At 40.9% G+C, this 21,288-nt stretch overlaps 1 pseudogene; it reads left to right on the top strand.

The window, feature by feature from the left end:
• Nucleotides 1-16,268: 16,268 nt before the first annotated feature.
• On the top strand, nt 16,269-16,360 carry LOC135275043 (small nucleolar RNA U13; annotated as a pseudogene).
• The last annotated feature ends 4,928 nt before the right edge of the window (nt 16,361-21,288 follow it).

The raw sequence follows: 21,288 nt of genomic DNA, 5'->3' as shown, positions 1-21,288 counted from the left end.
TTCTACCAGCTTTCCTGGGTTTCCAGCTTGCAGATGGCAGATTATGGGACTTAGCCTCCATAACTGTGTGCAGCAGTTTCTCAAAATAGGTCTCTTTATGTATCTCTCTTTCTCTCTATCTATACCTATACCTCTTTATCTCTATCTACCTACCTATATATCTGTCTATCTATCTCTCTACTTGTTCTGTTTTTCTGAAGGAATCTAATACAATCGGAATGTGCACTTTCATGTGCAGGCAGAAACACATGCATCTAAAATATACTGGGGGCACTTCTTTGTTTCAGCTTCACAGGCTCCTTGTGGCCACAGAGACTTTAGGAGTGGTGCTTAGTGAAAACTCATCTTCCCCTTGTATCCAATGGGACTTGCTTAAGAACCTTAAAGGCTTAAAAAGAGGAACACTGAGTCCCAAGTGCCTTTCTGCCTTGTTTTCTTTTTTATATTGTTAAAAATCTGAGATTTTGTTTTCTTCACACTGTGAACATCATTATGACATCTCATAAGTGCTGTGTATCCAGTAGGTGTAGAGAAGATAAACTCTGGTGGACCCCACAGCTCTTGCTTCAGATCCTCAGTACTGGTTTCTGGCCCATTCATTCAGAAGCAGCGATTTTCTCTGCATATCCAATTCCTAACATTAAAATATTCCTTTTACTACTCAACGAAAAAAAAAGTGTTTTTAGATTTCAAAAAAGCTTTATATTTAGAATGTAAAAATCATCCAATATACACTATATAGACTCATGTTTCAGATAAGTAAAATTATTCAAAAGCCCAAGATCTTCAAAACAAGTGAGTTTTAGTTTTTGTCCTTAGAATCTTCCGGGTGCAAGAACCCTTGTACAGTCATCTAATCCATGACTTCACCTTTAAGCCCAAAGTGCTTTGGCCAGGAAGGAGTTCTTATCCCAAAGTATAAGGATTTGCAAGGAAAGATTCATAACAGAAGTGCCGTCTCAGCCTTATTGGTGGGATTGCAAAGTGATAATTTAATTTAATTACACTATAATTTAATATCTCCTGTGTTTGCCTGGGAGTGCTTTGAGGACAGTGTTTGAGAAAGGCAACTAGGTCTTTGACAGAATACTAACACTGGTGGACGACGGGGATGCACCCACAAGTACTGGATAGGTTTTTTTTTTTAAATCTACATCTCTGAAAACATTCAGCTCATGTTAAATTTTTTTTCATAAAGTAACAAAACCTTTTTTTTCAAGGTTATTCATTTGCATTCTTATAAACAGAGTAGGATTTTCCAGAGAATAGTTGAGTACTTATTTGCCCGACCAATGATTCAAGCTTTCTTCTCTAAAATAGAAAAAACAGCAGAGACCAGCCACTTCCTCGTTTCTTGGTTATATCACTAGTCCCCAACCCAGGCCCTAAAAACTGCCTGGAAATCTGTTGTCTTGGCTTCTTCAGTAATTCAGGGAGTAAAAGACAGATAGGACTTATGCCAGGTTTCACTTTGTAGTGAATTATTTAAAATTGTTTAAAAGGATAAATATGCTGGAAATTAAATGTGACAGACTGTTAAAAATCGCCCAAGGCAATTTTTAGAAATCTTTAGATTTCTCATCTACTACCTTGGGAAAGGAAAAATGGTGATGCTGATAACAAAGAAAGGAAAGTCAGAAGGAAAATGTTTAACTTGCTGAGAGGAGGCTGAGTTTCAGTTCCTGCATGGTGAACTTGTGGTGTGATCCAGTGTAGTGGGCTCTGTCATATGCCATCCAAATTCCACATTCGGGACCAAGGCACTTTCTCCCCCAACTATTCGGGTGTTACCTGTTGAGGCTCATAGCTGAGTCCCTCTCCAGGAATTGCCCTTAGACAAAAGGAAGTGTTTTGCCCAGTGTTATTTCTCTTTCCCTAGGGTAGGTTACAATCAATGACTGGTTGATGAGGGATACCAAGTCCCAGCTCCCTTGCCTCAATTCAGGGGTTCTCTGAGTGGCATCTACCTCAGACTCCCAGTGGGATTGGCTGAGGCCTTGCTGCAGCAGCATCACAGCTCAACATCTCCCTCTGCCCAGCCCTGCTTTCTTCACCAACAAGTGTTGTTTTTCCAAGCACACCCTAATAAAATCGCCGCATGCATGTCTTTATCTCAATCCGTTTCCGGAGGAGTTAAACCTAGGATACCTCGAAACTAAACAAAGATGTTAATATGATGAGGGAGGTGAAATTTTAATTTTAATTTTAATTTTATTGTGGTAAGAACGAACACTTAGTAGGAGATCTACCCTCCTAATAAATTTTAAGTATACAATATGTTGCTAATGATCGTAGATACAATGTTGAACAGCAGATCTCTAGAAGTATTGATTTTATTTAACTAAATTTATGTAACTAAAACTTTATACCTATTGGTTACCAGCTCTTAATTTCTCTCTCCCACTAGTCCCAGGTAACCATCATTCTAGTCATTAACTTCATGAATTTGACTATTCGAGAGACCTCATATTAGTGGAATCATGCAGTACTTGTCTTTCTGAGGCTGGCTTATTTCACTTAGCATAGTGTCCTTAAGGTCTATATTAGTCAGAGTTCTTCAGAGGGACAGAACTAATAGGATATACGTAAATATAAAAGGGAGTTTATTGGCCAGGAGCGGTGGCTCACACCTATAATCCCAGCACTTTGGGAGGCCAAGGCAGACGGATCACAAGGTCAAGAGATCAAGACCATCCTGGCCATCGTGGTGAAACCCTGTCTTTACTAAAAATACAAAAATTAGCCAAGTGTGGTGGTGCATGCCTGTAGTCCCAACTACTTGGGGGGTTAAGGTAGGAGAATCACTTGACTGGGAGGCAGAGGTTGCAGTGAGGTGAGATTGCACCACTATACTCTATCGTGAGTAACAAGAGCAAAACTCAGTATCAAAAAACAAAAAAACAAAAAAATTAGCTGGGCATGGTGGCATGTGCCTGTGGTCCCAGCTACTCTGGAGGCTGAGGCAGGAGAATCACTTGAACCCGGGAGGTGGAGGTTGCAGTGAGCCAAGATCAGGCCACTGCACTCCAGCCTGATGACAGAGTGAGACTCTGTCTCAAATAGAAAAAGAAAAAAAAAAGAAAGGGAGTTTATTAAGGAGAATTGACTCACACAACCACAAGATGAAGTCCACAATAGGCCATCTGCAAGCTGAGAAGACAGGAAGCCAGTAATGGCTCAGTCTAAGTCCCGAAGCATCAAAAGTAGGGAAGCTCACAGTGCAGCCTTCAGTCTGTGGCTGAAGGCCTGGGAGCCCCTGGCAAACCACTGGCGTAAGTCCAAGAGTCCAAAGCCCAAAGATGCTGGAGTCTGATATTCAAGGAAGCATCCAGCATGGGAGAAAGATGAAGGCCGGAAGACTCAGCAAGCCAGCTTACTCCACTTTCATCCACCTGGCCATCTTTCTAGCCACATGGGCAGCCAGCTGGATGGTGCCCACCTACACTGAGGGTGGGTCTTCCTCTCCCAGTCCACTCACTTAAATGTTAATCTCTTCTGGCAACACTCTCACAAGCACACCCCGGAACACTACTTTGCATCCTTAAATCTAATCAAGTTGACAATATTAACCATCACAAGGTCCACCCATGTTGTCATATATTGCAGAATTTCCTCCTTTTTAAAGGCTGAATAGTATTCAACTGTACATATGCATATACCACATTTTCTTTATGCTTACATCTGTCGATGGACACTTAGGTCATTTCCTGGATGTTGTGAATAGTGCTGCAATGAGCATGGAACTGCCAGTATCTCTTCAAGATCCTGATTTCAATTCTTTTGAGTATACACCCAGAAGTGGGATTATTGAATTACATGGTAGTCCCATCTTTAATATTTTTGAAGAGTTTCCATACTATACTCCATAGTGGTTGCACCATTTTGCATTCTCACCAACAGTGTGCAAGGGTTTCCATTTCACAGCATTACTTCTTTTACTTTAAGTCCACCTTAATACAAAGTAAATTTATTGTAGGTTATAGCCCTTCAATCTGTAGCGTCCCTTAAGGCTGATTTGATGTAATAGAGATAACACCAGCAAAAATCAGTTAGTCAAATATTTACTAAGAACCCATTAGGTAACTCATTTCTGACTGAAAATCCTCATGAATAGTGCGATTTGTTTACACACTTGATCTTAGCCAAAAGGCTGAGAAGCAATGCAATTTGTTTATCATATAACCTGTTGGTGCTGGTCTTAGTCCGTTTGTATTGCTATCAAGGAATGTCTGAGGCTGTGTAATTTATAAAGCAAAGAGGTTTATTTGGCTATGGTTCTGCTGGCTGGAAGACTGGGCATAGGTGAGGGCCTCAGGCTGCTTCCACTCACGGCAGAAGGCACAGCAGAGCTGGTGGGTGCAGAGATGAAGTGGTGAGAGAGGAAGCAGGGGAGGGGGAGGTGCCAGGCTCTTTTTAACAACCAGCTTTTGTGGGAATGAATAGAATATGAACTTATTACTGTAAAGATGGCACCAAGCCATTCAAGCGGGATCCACCCCCATGACCCAAACACACCTCCCATTAGGCCCCACCTCCAACACGGGGAATCAAATTTTGACATGAGGTTTGGGGAGACAAATATCCAAACTATAGGAGTACCATTTAGAGGATTTTCAGTTTTGATGTTAGCAAGCTCATTTCTGAAAACTTCATAGATAATAAGGCTTTGCAGTTTCAAGGGCTTAGAAGTGAGGTAACTGACCCAACGTGGACCACATTTAATAGTTTCCCTTAAACCAGAGAGTGTCATATACAATTGGGTCTTTATGAAATCTATTAAAAATGTACTTTTTGTTTTTTAATCATCTAATGGGACAGGTCAAAGTCCTCTGTGTAATGGTTATATTCAGTGTGACCAAGACATTCAGCTGTGTTTTATAGGTAACATTGTGAGAACTGTGCATGATTCGTTGAGAGGTAAGAGCCTGAACGTGGTATCTCTCATCTCCACGCCTCTTCCTCATCAACACTTGTCCCGGGCAACAAGAACTGCCCTAATGTTTTACCATTACCTCTGTCACTGAGAGTCCAGTGCAGCTGGCCCAGCAGGAATAGAGGAGACCAAGTCACTGATGCCCAAAGCATACAGCCTACATTATGGCTTCTGCAAGTCATTTTATTTTTGCAAGCCCAGCTGCTCAGGGTTGCTTGCATCCCATTGATATCTTGCAGTCTTAGATTTGGGAAACCAGAAAAATAGTTGGTTATCCTAATTTTTTTTACATGATGAAGAAATACACAATCCCCAGACTTCCCTGTTATTTCAAGTCTAAGACCTCCAAAATCTGTAGTGTTTCCTGTATAAGGCAGCACCTCTCAACCATGACAGATCACACGTACTAAGACGTAGAGAAATCCACCACACAGAAGATGAATTTTAGCGGTTTTTCTCCCTCTCCTTCAGTAATTTGATATTAAAATAGTGATTTAACATTTTAATGTGGCATAGTTGACAATGCAGGTTTGTGCAGTGAAAAGATAATTGCTATAACATTTAAAAATATTTCATTATGGCATTTTTAATAAGAAAAACAGTAAAATGCTTTTGCATTTTGGAATCAGCCTAAACTTTAATAATCATTCTTATTCAAATGACAGCATGTAGAGCACTTGAATGTTGTATATATACTCATGAATGATTTAGGGGAACTATGAAATTATATTAAATTTGAAGAATACAGTTCAGTGTAGGAGGGGAAAAAACTCTAATGACTTCACAGGAGAAATATTTATTGGAATATCGTATTACCTTTGTTTGTAGCATGATGGTCTCAGAGGGATCAAGTGAGATTGTTTTGATGGTAAATTTATTACATCGTTTTTAGGGGCCTGGGCCTAAGGGATCCTGTTGAAAAGGGTTTTGTGATCCCAGAAGCTATAAGGAACTTTGGCCTCTCCCAAAGAGAGTCTCCACAGAGTGAATCAATTTCCTTGGAGAACCAAAACAGATGCTGCCCGGGGAGGGAGCAATTGTTTCAAGTTGGTGTTAGCTCACCAAGGAAGGGAGCAGACAGTACATATTTCATTTCTGTCAAAAATGCAGTATTTCTTTAGAAACCTTACTCCAAAGCATTTCCCTCCCCTCATCTTAAAAGCTCAGGCTCCATACTAACCTACCTGAGTTGGATTCTGGCTCTACGATTGACTGGCCATTTGACCTCGGTCAAGTTACTCAACCCTGCTGAGCCTGTGTCCTCATCTGCAAAATGGGAAGAGTAACTTACCTCTTAAGGTGGTTGTGAAGACCAACTGAAGCAATTGAAATTAACTGAGCAATAAAAGCAGTCAATATTTTAGCACTAAGCTGAATATTGTACGTGGTACCTTGGCACCTAATTAAACTGCCAATGATGGTAGTCATTATTATGATAGTAAATAACTACTTTTTTTAGCTTTTATTTTAGGCTCGGGAGTACACGTGAAGATTTGTTACATAGATAAACTCATATCACAGGAGTTTATTGTACAGATTATTTCATCGCCCAGGTATTCAGCCTAGTACCTAATAGCTACCTTTTCTGCCTCTCTCTCTCTCCCCAGCCTCAACCCTCAGATAGACCCAAGTGTCTGTTGTTTCCTTCTTTGTGTTCGTAAGTTCTTATCAGTAAATAACTATTTTTTAAAACCGTGTTTTGTCTTCTTGTGTATAAGACAGATTGATGAGGACATGGCTTGTGAAATAGGGTAATGTATTTTGATGCTTCAGACTCCAGCTGCACGCTGGTGACCTGCAGGTCCACGAAGAGGGCTGGTGTGAGGCCAGGGGTGCATGCCGTCTCTCATGGCCACTGCATACCCTGGAGATTTAGAGGAGCCAGCCTACGGCAGAGGCCCTAGGAGAGCAGAGGGCCTTCCAGACTCTTCTCTCTCATTACTTACATCTCTAGTACCAGCCCCTGGGAGCCCAGAGATTCTGGACAGGCCATAGGGCACAATGACTATGTGTCAGAGTTGCCAGAAAATAAAATGTTATTCTCCCAACTGCATTTGCAGGAATTTTCCTGGCTCCTCGCCTCTGCAGCTCTCTTCTACCACTTGAGCCCTGTCTGTAGTTTAGCCTCGCCCCAGATCTGTGACCAATCTTGTCCTTATTTAGAAGGAACTGAAGAATAACTCAACCATTTTGGTGATTTCACATCAAGACTGCCTTAAGGCTTTTCTGCTTTGATTATGTCAGTTGTTGTAATAATAATATTAACTAATAATAACTAACATTTTAATATCTACTCTTTTCTAGCTGCTTTAAATATATCATTTCATCTGCTTCTCATAAAAATCCCATGAGGTAGGCTTTGTTATTATTCTTTCCCTTCTTTTTTGAGACAGGGTCTCACTCCGTCACCCAAGCTGGAGTGCAGTGGCATAATCACGGCTCACTGCAGCCTCGACCTCCCAGGCTCAAGCAATCCTCCCACCTCAGCTTCCCTAGTAGCTGGGGTTACAGGCACGCACCACCATGCCTGGCTAGCTTTTGTATTTTTTGTAGAGACAGGATTTTGCCATGTTACCCAGGCTGGTCTTGGACTCCTGGACTCAAGTGATCTGCCCACCTCAGCCTCCCAAAGTGCTGGGGTTACAGGTGTTTATTCTCATTTTACAGATGAGGAAACTGCTATCAAGAAATAACAGTTAAATGAGAATACAGGAAGGCTGTTACTTGTACTTGACCAAAGTTACATAGGTGATAAGTGATAGAATGGGGACTTGAACCCAAGGAAGGCTGACTGGACAGGCCTGTACTTTGCCACTTTCCCCTCAGTAGGCTTCTCCTTCATTCTTTGCCTCAGACCTAGCTTGTTCTCCCCTTCTAAAGATCACATCTTTGACTCATTCTGTCTGCCTGATTGCTTATGGTGATGCTTGGGGCCACAGGTCCTCACTGCAGACCTCCCAGGGGCTGGAGCCCTGACCCCGATCCCTCGGCCAGGAGCCTTCCCCCTTCCCTGATTTTGGGCCTCTCTGCCCTCGACTCCTCCTTGGGCTGCTACCTAATGCCTGTCTCTGAGCATTTCAGATGCTATGTCTCTAGTGAGGTTCCCTCCATCACAGACAGGGACTTTGGTATCCAAGCTTCTTGCTTGCCTTTATTGGATGTCCCACATCTGGGCTCCAGCTCCTCCAGGACAGCTCTGAGTACAAGGGCCTAGGCTTCATTCCTGACAAGGCCACACTGGGCCTTCTCTCTGCAAGGAGCATGCTGGCTGTAGAAGAGTGTGGCCCCATTGTTTTCATACCTGCTCCATCCCCCTTTCACAGCTCAGTCTGGATGAGGGCCATGGATAGGGAGCCAGCATTTGGGCTTTCTTAAAATACACAAAACAGGCAGAGAACCCTCCAGACACTCCGACATGTGATAAGCGAACCAGTCTGCTCAACATGTACAGACAGGTTTCTAACCACATAGACAAGAAGAGCAAAAGTAACTGAGCCCCTCAAAGACCAGCAGAAAATAGTCAAGTGTCCATGACACTACGCTGCATTCTTTTGAGTAGGAAAGGGAAACTTAAACTTACTGCGTGAAAATGACCAACTAGGTGTTTTTCAATTTAATGCCTAAGATATCGAAATGTCAAGTATTCCATGATACTAGGCCAACTGAAATTAACTGAGTAATAAAATATGCCTACAGCAGCAGGGGAGTTAGGGGACTCCTTAGTCATGAAAACACACTTTGATGAACAGGTCAGAAAAAATCCCCTGTCTAAAAGGCTGAAAGTTAAATATTTTCATAGGTAGTAGATTTCCAAACTAGAAGGTGACAGGCCACCACCTGAGATAATTAGCCTCCAGAGCACATGTCTCAGGGTCAAGGACATCTCTGACATGAGAGGAAGGCCTGGGGCACTAGAGCTGCCTTAAAACTCAAAGGATAGTCTGCAAAGCCCTTGATACAAGCTCAGAGTATCCTTAGAAAGAAAAAAATATAGGCTTACTTGGTTCAGCTGGGAAAATTCAGGAAGGTGGGAGAGGGTACAGGGACAGCAGAATTGTTAAGATCAGAAATCAGAAAGGAAATATTTTCATATTATACTCACCCAGAAAATGTAATTCTCTGTGAAGCTGAAAGCACTGTAAACAACATTTAAATTTAAACAAGCTAAGTATAGGGCTCTCAGCCTCGGTCAGTTTCTGCCTTGCCTCAGCTTCACCTTTTACGTATGGGGAATTCTCCACTGTGTGACTGTGGATGAAGAGCAAGGTCCACTTTCCAATGCTGGAAATGAACAGTTCTAATAGACACTCTGTCTGTCTGCTCCTGCTCCCTGCAACGGGGATGCAGGCTGTGACGCAGGCTTCACCAATCAGACATTCTGGCCCAGGACTTTGAGTCAAGACAGAGGAGAGTCCACTTTCGTGGCCTCAGCATCAAACCTCAAAGACCAGGTGGGCAGAGGTGCCAGGAGTGGCTTTCAGCGTCCAGTGTCAGTATTGGCAGGGTCCTCGTCAGACAGTGGCTACAGTGTGGTTTGGGCTTGCTGGTGGGCCCTGCTTCCTTTGGTGTTGCTCTATTTTCAAAGTCTAGAATTCTAGCTTTTCCAGTGATTCTGTGATCTACCAAATATCCTTGCAATACATTCATTTTCTGCTGGAATGAGCCAGTTACTTTCTGTTGCATACATCCAAGAACCCCTGACAACATACCAGGAAGCCTACTTGCAGCATTTTACAGACAAAAGTGAAATATCCTGAAAATATAAATGGTTCTAGCAAATCCAATAAGGAAAGATGCATATTCCAATAGAAAAAAGGCAAAGGATATGAACAGACAATTCACCAAAGAGGAAATACAAATGGCAAACAAGTATAGAAAAAGGCCTTTGCCCTCATGTTGCCAAAATGCAGATTTATCTTATATTGTTGAGAAATCATTTTTCCAATAACATACAAAGATAAAAAGAGGGTTAATGCTCAGTGAGTGAGCTTGTGGGGAGCAAGCTGTTGCTGGGCATGTAATATGATACAACCTTTCTGGGGAGTGGGGGAAATCTGATACTCTGCATCAAAATGGAAAGTATTCCTTTTGGCTCAGCAATTTTGCTTGTCAGAATTTATCTTGAACAAACATCATGACTCATGAAGCTCAGTCCCCAAATGGTGTCTGAGAATATCCAGTTCATGTAACTGGAAGCAAATTCATAGTTCAAAGTAATTTCAGAATAACTCAAGCACTTTCCCATGGAAAGGATGGTGTATTAGTTTGCTCTCACACTGCTATAAAGAACTACCTGAGACTGGCTAATTTATGAAGGAAAGAGGTTTAACAGTTCTGCAGGAGTCATGGAAAGCATGACTGGAAGACCTCAGGAAACTTACAATCATGGCAGAAGGCAAGGGGGATGCAAGCACCTTCCTCACATGGTGGCAGGAGAGAAAGAAGGAGAAAGTAGGGGAGTGTCACACGCTGTTAAACCATCAGCTCTTGTGAGAACTCACTCACTGTCACAGAACAACCAGGCAGAAGCCCGCCCCTGTGATCCAATCACCTCCCACTAAGCCACTCCTCCAATTCAATGTGCTATTTGGGCGGGGACACGAATCCAAACCATATCAGATGGGCTCACAGAATTACGTACCATATTAGGCCCCTTTTCATTCTCTCCCGCAAGTCACTACCCCTGTACATTGTAGCTGTGATCCTCAAACATTTTCTACCAAAATATTCCTCCTCTTCCAATCCAGGCTCTCCTGCTTCGGACCAAGAATGTGTCTTTCCCAAAGGTAGAGGAGGAGGAGAGACCAAAACTATTGCGGAGGTACAGAAAGGAAACACTCATAAATTAGTAATCCTTGTATTAGTCCCATCTAAAAATAAGCAGAGAAAGGTTCTAAGAGATCTAAGTCCCTGCTACTCTTCCCCTCACTCTGTTCAGGCGCCCAGACTCTTCTGGCCTTGGCACTTGAAACTGCTCTGTCCACACTGCTCTGCCTCCAGATAAACAAAGAGGGTTTGATCTCCCCTCCCACTGAGGTCTTTGCTTATTTGTCACCCTTTCACTGTGGTCTTCCTGATCCCCCAACACAGGTTGGGTATGGTGGCTCACACCTGTAATCCCAACACTTTGGGAGGCCAAGGCGGGAGGATTTCTTGAGCCCAAGGAGTTTGAGACCAGCCTGGGCAATATAGGGAGACCCTATCGCTACCAAAACAAAACAAAACAAAAATTAGCCGGGTGTGGTGGCATGAACCTGTAGTGCCAGCTCCTTGGGAAGCTGATGTGGGAGGATCCCTTGAGCCCAGCAGTTAGAGGCTGCAGTGAGCCATGATCACACCACTGCACTTGAGCTTGGACAACAGAGTGCCACCCCATTTCAAAAAATAAAAATAAAATTGCAACATGCAAATCCCTTGTATTTCGTATCCTCCTTCCTTGCTTCATTTTTCTGTATGACAATGATCACTAGCTAATATTCAATATATTTTACTGATTCATTTATTGTCTGTGTCTACCCTCTCCCACTAAAAGATAATCTCCATACTGGAGAGATTTTTGTCTGTTTTCTTCACTGCTTTATCCTCAGTGCCTAAAAGAGAAGCTGACACAGCATAGATATTCCAAAACTATTTGTTAATGCGAAAGTATCCTTGTTTCATGTTTATGATAAAGAAAACAAAACACCCCAAGTGTAGAGTTATTAAATAAATTACACCACATTTACACAATGGACTGCTTAGCACAGTGTGGTAGGCAGAATAGTGGCTGCCCAGAGATATCAGATCCTAATTTCTAGAATCTGTAAATGTTCTAGAACATTAGAAAACCTTATTTGGAAATCGAGCCTTTACAGCCATGATTAAATTAAGGAATTTGAGAACGGGAGATTATTCTGGATTATGATGTGGGTCCTAAATGCTATCACAAGTATCTTTATAAGAGAGGGGCAGAGGGAGAATTCACAAACACACAGACGAGAAGGTAATATACAGATGAAGCAGAAAGAGGCTTGACGATTGGAGTGATGAAGCCGCAAGGCAAAGAATGTCACAGCTGCCAGAAGCTGGACATCCTGATTTCTATCTAGTGGTACTGATTTTAGACTTCGGGCCTCCAAAACTGTTCTAGCAAAAAAATTTTGTTGTTTCAAGTTACCAAATTTGTGGTCATTTGTTAGAGCAGCCACAGGAAACGACTATGTACTCCTAACTTTAAGACTACTATGTGGACTACCCTGGAATGAACTGTTATCTCCCAGTAAGGGCACTTCAATGGTCACAAATGCCTCAATTCCTTTACTTTTTTTAATTAAACCTTTTATTTTAAGATAGTTTTAGATTTATATGCAATGGTAAGAAATAATGCAGAGAGATCCTGTGCACTTTTTTTTTGAGACGGAGTTTTGCTCTTGTTGCCCAGGTTGGAGTTAGTGGTGCAATCTTGGCTCACTTCAGCCTCCGCCTTCCAGGTTCAAGCAATTCCCCTGCCTCAGCCTCCTGAGTAGCTGGAATTACATTCACCTGCCACCAGGCCGAGCTAATTTTTGTATTTTTAGTAGAGACGGGGTTTCACCATGTTGGTCAGGCTGGTATCGAACTCCTGACCTCTAGTGATCCGCCCAGCTTGGCCTCCCAGATGCTGGGATTACAGGCGTGAGCCACTGTGTCCAGCCCCCGTGTACTTTTTACCTAGGGTACATGAGGTTGCATCTTACAAGACAGGACTCTATCACAAGGTTTTGTTACCAGCTGGTGGGGATCAAAGTCCTGGCTCCCCACATTGTCTTTTCTGACACCACGTCAACAAAAGTATGGGGGTGCCTCATTACAGCCTCATCAGGCTGGAAATGTAGGGTCCCTATGGGCCTTTGCTGGTGGGTGTGGACAGAGCCACAGTGTTTTCTTTGGTGTTTGGCAGGAGTAGAGCAGTTATTGTCTAAAAGTTCTCTGTGCTTGATTGCCCTTTTGTTGGTTCTTTGGCTAGAGAGCAGGCTTTTGTTGGAACATTTTTCGTCTGTGCCCATTAGTGTTTCTGGGTTGCTGGTTTCTTTAGTTCCAAGTCTGGGAAAAGTGAGCAAAAAGAAAACTCAAGGCACTCACCACCATATTGATCCTTAGATCTTGGGGTCCCTACTCAATCCAATATCTTCTCACCACCTTTCAGAGTCTTCTTAGGTTTGTTATATACACAATGTCTGGGGTTTTGGGTCGTACTTAGTGAGAGGAATAGGGAAAGTACACCTACTCCATCATCCCGGAAGTGGGAAATCACATCTTTAAGTGTGAACAAATTATGTTTTATTTGGGGTTTTCCACTAATAGGAAGAATGAGGGAACGGAATATTTGGAAAGCTCCAAAGAACAGAGCAAGCAACTTCTCTCTTAGGTTTCCAGTCTCAGTCATGCTGACCCTCCCTTAACATTTAGGTGCATGCTTAGTTTCCTGGTGCAATGTTATACATTGCCCATGCTTTCAGCTGTTTCCTGTAAGTTCAAATTTTGCAATTCTTTGGCAAAGACTGTTTCTTATACTTTATTTTCCAGTCTGGTTACCCACACAGGAGGTATGTAATAATTGTTGACTGAACACATAAAAAGACTATCTTCCACAGAAGAAGCAATATGAGAGTCTTAGAGAAATGTGGAGAGAAACAAAATCACCATGTCCTCAAGGGCCTTAAAGTCTGGCACAGAGTGAATTATCCCTGGCTTCCCTTTTACATCAAATGCACCAACTTGATTTTGCATGACAAAAATGAAAAGTTTGCTCATCTCTATGAGATCTGGAATCCAGTCCCTAAACATAGCATGTGGTGTTTTAGGCTGTTTCGTAAGTCGACTAGGGCTTGAACGTGATGAAGGCTGGCAGATTCTATAGGTTCATTTGCTCACACTTTTTTTAGATTATTCTCTGGAAAAGGCACAGACACTCTATATATCTGGAATAGGCAACTTTTACAAACTAAGCTCTACTGCACAGAGGCATGCAGGCTAAATTGAATGTTAGCCCCATACACTATTGTGTTTATCTTCCCTGGGGAAGACCAGGGCAGATGAACCTATATACAAACCTCACACTTTTATCTTCTGGACTCCATTCTTTCAGGCAGTGACCGAGAGCTTCAACATGCTGTCAACAGTGGATGGAGATGATTATAGGGCTGTTCAACCACCATCAATCCTGGAATAACATAGCAATGGCTAAAGCCTTCAAGGTTTCTTTCTGAATGCCAAAACCCCATGCACAATGACAACTTTCTTTCTCTGAGTCTTTAAGGCTGAAATGTCTCATCCTCCATAGGCTTTCACATGAATGTGTAGAGGACAGATAATGCTGGGATTGGGGACATCTTGTTCTAGCATTGACTCCTCCTTGGCTTTTCTATAAATTGTTTAATCTCTTTGTACCATCTTTCTGGAAGGCCATAAAGATTACCTCCTCACTTGAACGTTGTGAATGAAATATACGTATTAGTAGATATTTTTTTTTGATGTGAGGTACACTCGTAAGAAAAAGTACTGCCCTTGGGTTTCTAAACTATGAAGTTTCATCTTCAGTCCCCAGTGTCTGAACTCTTGGCTGATTAATTCATGTCAAATCTTCATACTTGCAAAAGTTTTCTCTTTTTCATTCCCAATCCAAATCTCAAGGACAATATACAGAAATTAGTTTTTGAGTTAGAATGGAGGAAACTGCATTAAATTCCTTCTGAGAAGTAATGTGAGGTTAAACGTAATATTTGCTGACTCTACAATGCTTTTGCTTGCAGTGTCCTTGCATTTTTGTTTTAATCCTTTATCTCTGCTCTTATAGAAACTACTGCAATTTAGATTTTCGAGTATTTTACAATAATATTTACTAGAGGGGAAAATTTTTCAGTGTGTACAGGAAGTTCACCTACGTTGAATGACCATTTTTGAGTAGTTTAGATTTTTCACCATTGCTATGTGGAATGTGAAGTTTCTACCTGATCAATAATAAGACACTTTTTGTGATGGTTAATTCATAGTCCTAGAAAAGCAGGGTAGTTAATTTGTTTAATAGCAAAATCTTTGATTTGCCAGACACTGAAGAACACATTTAAAGTTGCGATGAGTCTGAAATAATTTAGAAACATAGCATCTGAATCCCCAGTTGTGATATTGACAGCTTTTCAAATGAATTCAATCCTTGAATTCTGACGATTTGTTTACCATCTTTTGTCCCCTCAAGGCATCACAGGGAGAATGAAGTGAAAGAGTAAGTGTGGAAGTAATGTATAAACTGTAAGGGTAGTTTAATGTTATAATCTTTATAATCTTTGTAATCGTTGTTCTCAGCATTACCACCACCACTTTTACCAGCATCAAGTCGTATCTCAACTATTGCAAACTCATTTTTCTTCCTCACCTTGCTTCAGTCAGTTCAAAATCCTCTTCAAGTAACCTTTCTCTCCCTTCACTCCAGTCTATTCTCCTCCTTCAAACCCCTCTTCTGTCTTCCAGTTGAAGCGACCTCATATCTTTCTGAAAGATTCATTTTCTCCTCTAAGGCTTTTTCCTTGACCATCACAACAATCTCAGAAATGCCCAGTGTCAGCGATGACTGATGACAGAAACTAATCTCCTTCCCTGCTTTCGGTTGGCTCTGCCTTTCTCAAATTCCATTCTCGGTGTAAATGCCCTCTATTTAAATTGAGAGTTCCATCAGCGGACTGGCCTCCCTCATCTAATTCGTTATTTGCAGCATCATTGCTATTTATGGGTGAGGCACAGTAGGCATTAACATGCCAGGTTCTTGCTCTAGAAAGATGGCGTGGGGGATCGACTTTCCTAGCATGCCCACCGGAGTTGTCTGATGAGTTTAAAGAGAATGGGGGTGAGCCATCACACATATTCTCCTCTGTCATCCTGCCTACAGGAATACATTTGAGAAACAGGCATCATAGCTCCCCTCTGTCCCTGTGGAATAATGCTTTCCTTTGGCTTCTTTCTACATCCCTTCCTGTACCCCTCACCTCCTGATATGCCTATTAGTGAGCAACCCATTTCCAGAAAGCGGCTGGCTCAAACTTTTGACCCCTGAGTGATCCTACAAACTGTAGGTGTTTAAAGTAAAGATTATTTATCGACACTTATTTAAATGGATTTCAATTCATAGAGTTTCTTTCAAGTCTTCTTGGTTACCCTTTCTTGCTATCCAAATTATAACCACAATCTATTGCACAGTCACTATGTACTAGTCTCTATGCTAAGTGCTTCTAAGTATATGTCTTTACAACAGTCCTGCAATTACTCAATCCCTATTTTATGGTTGAGAAAATTTGTCATCAGAGAGGTTAAAAAGTTTGTCCTGATCCTTTTGTAGTTCATGAGCATGATGATTGGGTGTTCACACACTTGTGTGAGATGTGCCACCCTTTACATCTGCACATTACCCATCTGACCTGAAAAAAAAAAAAGTTTGTCCTAGGAAGCAAAATCTGGCAAATGACAAAGCCCAGATTCAAAGGCTTCCCTTTTTCTCACATGCATCTCTAGAAATCCGCCCCCACGTAAAATTTAGTGCCCATACTACAAATTATTCCCCCTTCTCCCTTATTAGTTTTCTTATTCTCTACATCTTAGTTGTCAGGAAAAAAGAAAAACAATTGCCTAACTAAATTATTTTATGCTAAGGTATTGATGATTCTTACCCTTAAAAGAAGAATTTGTTGGCTCAAGCTAATTGTTACTTTGTAGAAGATATGAAAAAAAATCTTAGAGGGGTGCCTTTTTATCCTTGGCCCAAGTCACCAAAAGCTCCCCTATTCCAACATATGCACAAGCTCATACATACACACACACACACACACACACACACACACACACACGCACATGCACATCCCTGAAGAATAAGAGGTTAACAATTTGAAGTTTACTTTGTGCTGACCCCAGATTTCACCAATCGAGCTAAGTGGCTCAGGAAGTATTGACAAACTAAGACGTGAGCCTTGGCTTATATACGGGATTCAAGGTTAATTTTAATATAGTCTACTCAAAGAGCTACTGGTCTTTCCAATTAGCCATAGAATAAAGGACAATTTATATTCAATAACTCAAGTTTAGCCAGTGGAGAAAAATTATCTGAAAAGAGAACTGCTAAGAGACCTGACAGAGGAGATACTATGTCAGTATACAGTCTTTTCTTCTTTCAGTCTCTTTTTCTGACACTTGCTAACCCCTTCCAAAGTCTGCTATTCAAAACCTTGAATCATGTATGTAAAGGCTATATAACTATATATCTAATCACATCCCGGAGTCTCTTTAAAAAGCATTTTATTTAAAATTATACAAGGAATGCACAATTACAGGCTCACCATAAAAAACATTGAAGAACATATAGAAATATATACAGTTAAAAATAAAAATTGCTTATCACCTTCATTCCCATTTTATTTCTTCTCTCCAAATAAACTATCATTCATAGTTTGTACACAGTCATACAGCTGTCTGGACCTTTTTCTATTGTTTATATACAGTTAATTTATACATGGATTTTTTTTCTTGTTTTTTTTAATGTGACTGAGCTTATCCAAAATATTATCAGATTTACCTTGATAGTTCCATGTCAGTATGTATAGATAAGTGCCTTGTTGTTTTTAATAGCTATATAATATTCTATTTTTATAGATGTATAATAATCTATATAACCATTTTTTGATTGGTATACTTTTGGGTGTTTCCAAATTTTTGCCATCATTGGTATTACTACCTAAACAGAATATTTTATGGAATAGAGTCCTAGAAGAAGAATTTCTAGTCAAAGCCTTCCTAAGTTTCTTTGAACAATTACATTAGTTTCTAAAGTTGGCCTCATTCAGAGTCTCACGGGAATGATTAGGTGAATTAAGACATAAATCCAGAAGAGCATGATCTTTCCAACTCTGGGATACTGATGTAAAATAATGGCTTTAGAAACAAATTATATATTCTTACAGCACACTATACACCAATGCACGTCTAAGTAAGGTACTTCCTAGAAACAGAGCTTGTATCAAGTTAGAGTTGAAAGGCATCCTGGGTATAGTGGCAAAAGGCAATAATAACAATGACGATAAGGTAGCATTTATGGAGCACCTGGTTTGTGCCAAGTATTGCCCTTTTGCCTGATTATTTCATTTAATCCTCCCAAACGATGTGAACCACTGTGCTTTAGAAAGCGCGTATGTTCTCAGGCAAGTTCTTTCGTCTCTTTAGGCTTTGGTTTCTTCCTTCTGCTGTGTAAAGAAGAAGATTACTCTGGTACTGGCTCTTGAAAGTCACTCATGTGTATCTCTTCCCAGCTTGTTCAAATGTTGGTTAAATGGCTTAAAGATGGCCATGGTGGAGGTATTTGCATCTTGGAAATTGGCAAAGGCTACAAATCAGGGTTTCCTTGGACCAGCAAGCTAATCCTAACACCAAACCCCTAACCTTCATGGGCAGGACCAGCCCTAAGCCGTCCCATTTCACTTCCATATATCCAACATCACTTCCATCCACCAATATTCAAATTCAGATTAGGTATCTCGACTTCTGGTGCATTACTTCCCTCCGTTACCTACCCCTCATCACCCAGGTACCAACTCTTCCCCTCATCCCTCCCACATGTCCTGGACTGGAGGAATAGGAGAGGTGGAAATAGAAACCAGTGATTTAACGCCAATCACACTTTCTTGTATGTATTTCACAGCGCACATTAACAAAGAATTTTATTAATTCAGTGGAGGGGTTTATGGGGAAAATGGGTACTGGATTTGTATCCCACACCAAACTGCCACCCTTCATCAGAAAGAAGTAATCAAGCCAGGTGCTGTGGCTCACACCTGTAATCCCAGAACTTTGGGAAGCCAAGGCAGGTGGAGCACCTGAGGTCAGGAATTCGAGACCAGCCTGGCCAACATAACTAAAAAGACAAAAATTAGCCCGGTGTGGTGGCACATGCCTGTAATCCCAGCTACTCAGGAGGCTGAGGTCCAAGAATTGCTTGAACTTGGGAGGATGAAGATTGCAGTGAGCTGAGATCATACCACTGCACTGCAACCTGGGCAACAGAGTGAGACTTCGGCAAAGGAAGGAAGAGAGGAAGGAAGGGAGGGAGGGAGGAAAGAAGAAAGGAAGGATAGAAGGAAGGAAGGAAGGAAGGAAGGAAGGAAGGAAGGAAGGAAGGAAGTAATGAATCAGAGTGTGGATGGTGAGTGTCGTGCTGGGGCTCCATGTCCCATTCTGCAACATCGGTTGCATCCATGTTAGCATCTTGAACCAGTCCTCCCTGGTTAAATATTTACCCACTACAGAACTGGTTGTTATGAAGCTTCAATTAAATAATTTATGCATTTGTGCCTGGCACTTAGCAGGTATCCCACAATGTTAATTCTTTTTTTTTTTTTTTTTTTTGAGACGGCATTTTGCTCTTGCCGCCCAGGCTGGAATGCAATGACGTGATCTAGGCTTACTGCAACCTCTGCCTCCTGGGGTCAAGCGATTTCTCCTGCCTCAGCCTCTCGAGTAGCTGGAATTACAGGTGCCCACCACCATGCCCAGCTAATTTTTGTATTTTTGGTAGAGACATGGTTTCACCATGTTGGGACAGGCTGGTCTTGAACTCCTGACCTCAGGTGATCTGCCTGCCTCGGTTTCTCAAAGTCCTGGGATTACAGGCTTGAGCCACCACACCTAGCCAACAATGTTAATTCTTTTGTTTATTTGGATGAGGAATCTGCAGTCCAGAATATTAGAACTTATTCCTCCTATGTAGCTGTAATTTTGTGTCCTGTGACAAATCTTTTCCTGTCCCTCCCCTCCCCCCCGTTTCTGTCCTTTTGTATCCAGTGTTCTACTTTTTACTTCTATGAGATAAACCTTTTTTTAGCTTCAACATATGACTGAAAACATGTGGTGTTTAACTTTCTGTTCCTGGCTTATTTCACTTAATATAACGTTCTCTACTTCCATCCATGTTGCCACAAATGATAGGATTTCATTCTTTTCCATGGCTGAATAGTATTTCATTGTGTATATATGTTACATTTCCTTTATCCATTCATCTATTGTTGGACACTTAGGTTAATTCCATATCTTGGTTATTGTGAAGAGTGCTGTAATAAACATGAATGTGCAGATGTCTCTTCAATATGCCGATTTCCTTTCCTTTGGATAAATGCCCAGTAGAGGGATTGTTGAATTACATGTGAATCTGGGTCCTGGACTTTTCATTGTTTAGATTTTTTTTATTACTGATTCAGTCTCATTACTTGTTATTGATCTGTTTAGGATGTTTATTACTTCTTAGTTCAATCTTGGTAAATTGTATGTGTTCAGATATTTGTTAATTTCTTTTAGAGTTTCCCATTTATTGATGTGTAATTGTTCACAGTGGTCAATAATGATCTTTTGTATTTCTGTGGTATCTATTGTGATACCTCCCTTTCCATTTCAGATTTTATTTATTTGGGTATTCATTCTTTATTTTTTCAATTAGTCTAGCTATTGGGTTGTCAATTTTCTCTTTTCAAAGAACAATTTTTAATTTCATTAATGTTTTGTATTTTTTTAGTCTCAATTTTATTTATTTCTACTCTGACCTTTATTACTTCTTTTCTTCTACCAGTTTTAGATTTGGCTTGTATTTGCTTTTCTAGTTCCTTGAGGTGCGTCATTAGGTTGTTTGTTAGGTTGTGTCTTTCTGGTCTTTTGACACAGGCATTTGTTGCTGTGAAATTGCCTCTTAATATTGCTTTTGCTGTGTCCTACAGGTATATTGTGTTTCTATTTTCATTTGTTTTAAAAAATTTTTAAATTTCATTCTTAATTTCATCCTTTACCCACTGGTCATTCAGGAGCATGTTAATTTCCATGTATGTATATAGTTTCAAAGTTAATCTTTGAAATTTGTTATTGATTTCAAGTTTTACTTCATTGTGATCAGCTACGGTTTTGATTTTTAAAAATTTTTGAAACTTGCTCCCTGTCCTAACATATGGTCAATCCCGGAGACGTTACCAAAAAATGTGTATTCTGCAGCTATTGGGTGAAATGCTCTGTAAATGTCTGTTAGATCCATTTGGTCTATGGTGCAGTTTAAATCCAATATTTCAGTGGTGGCTCATGCCAGTAATCCCAGCACTTTGGGAGGCTGAGGCAGGTGGATCACGAGATCAGGAGTTCAAGACTACCCTGGCTAATATGGTGAAACCCCAGTTCTACTTAAAAATATATATATATATATATATATTAGCCTGATTTTGTTAAATTGTTTATCTTTATTCTCTGATTTCTCACTGAATTTCCTTAAGACTATTATTTTGCATTATTTTCTGGCATTTCATGTATCTCCTTATGATTAGGTAACAAGA

Source organism: Aotus nancymaae, unplaced genomic scaffold, assembly GCF_030222135.1.
Source record: "Aotus nancymaae isolate 86718 unplaced genomic scaffold, 86718_ANA_hifiasm-v0.15.2.pri h1tg000014l, whole genome shotgun sequence".
In the NCBI taxonomy this organism is placed as follows: Eukaryota; Metazoa; Chordata; class Mammalia; order Primates; family Aotidae; genus Aotus; species Aotus nancymaae.
Note: the sequence above shows the minus strand (reverse complement) of the source record. Positions and strands in the feature narration are given on the sequence as shown.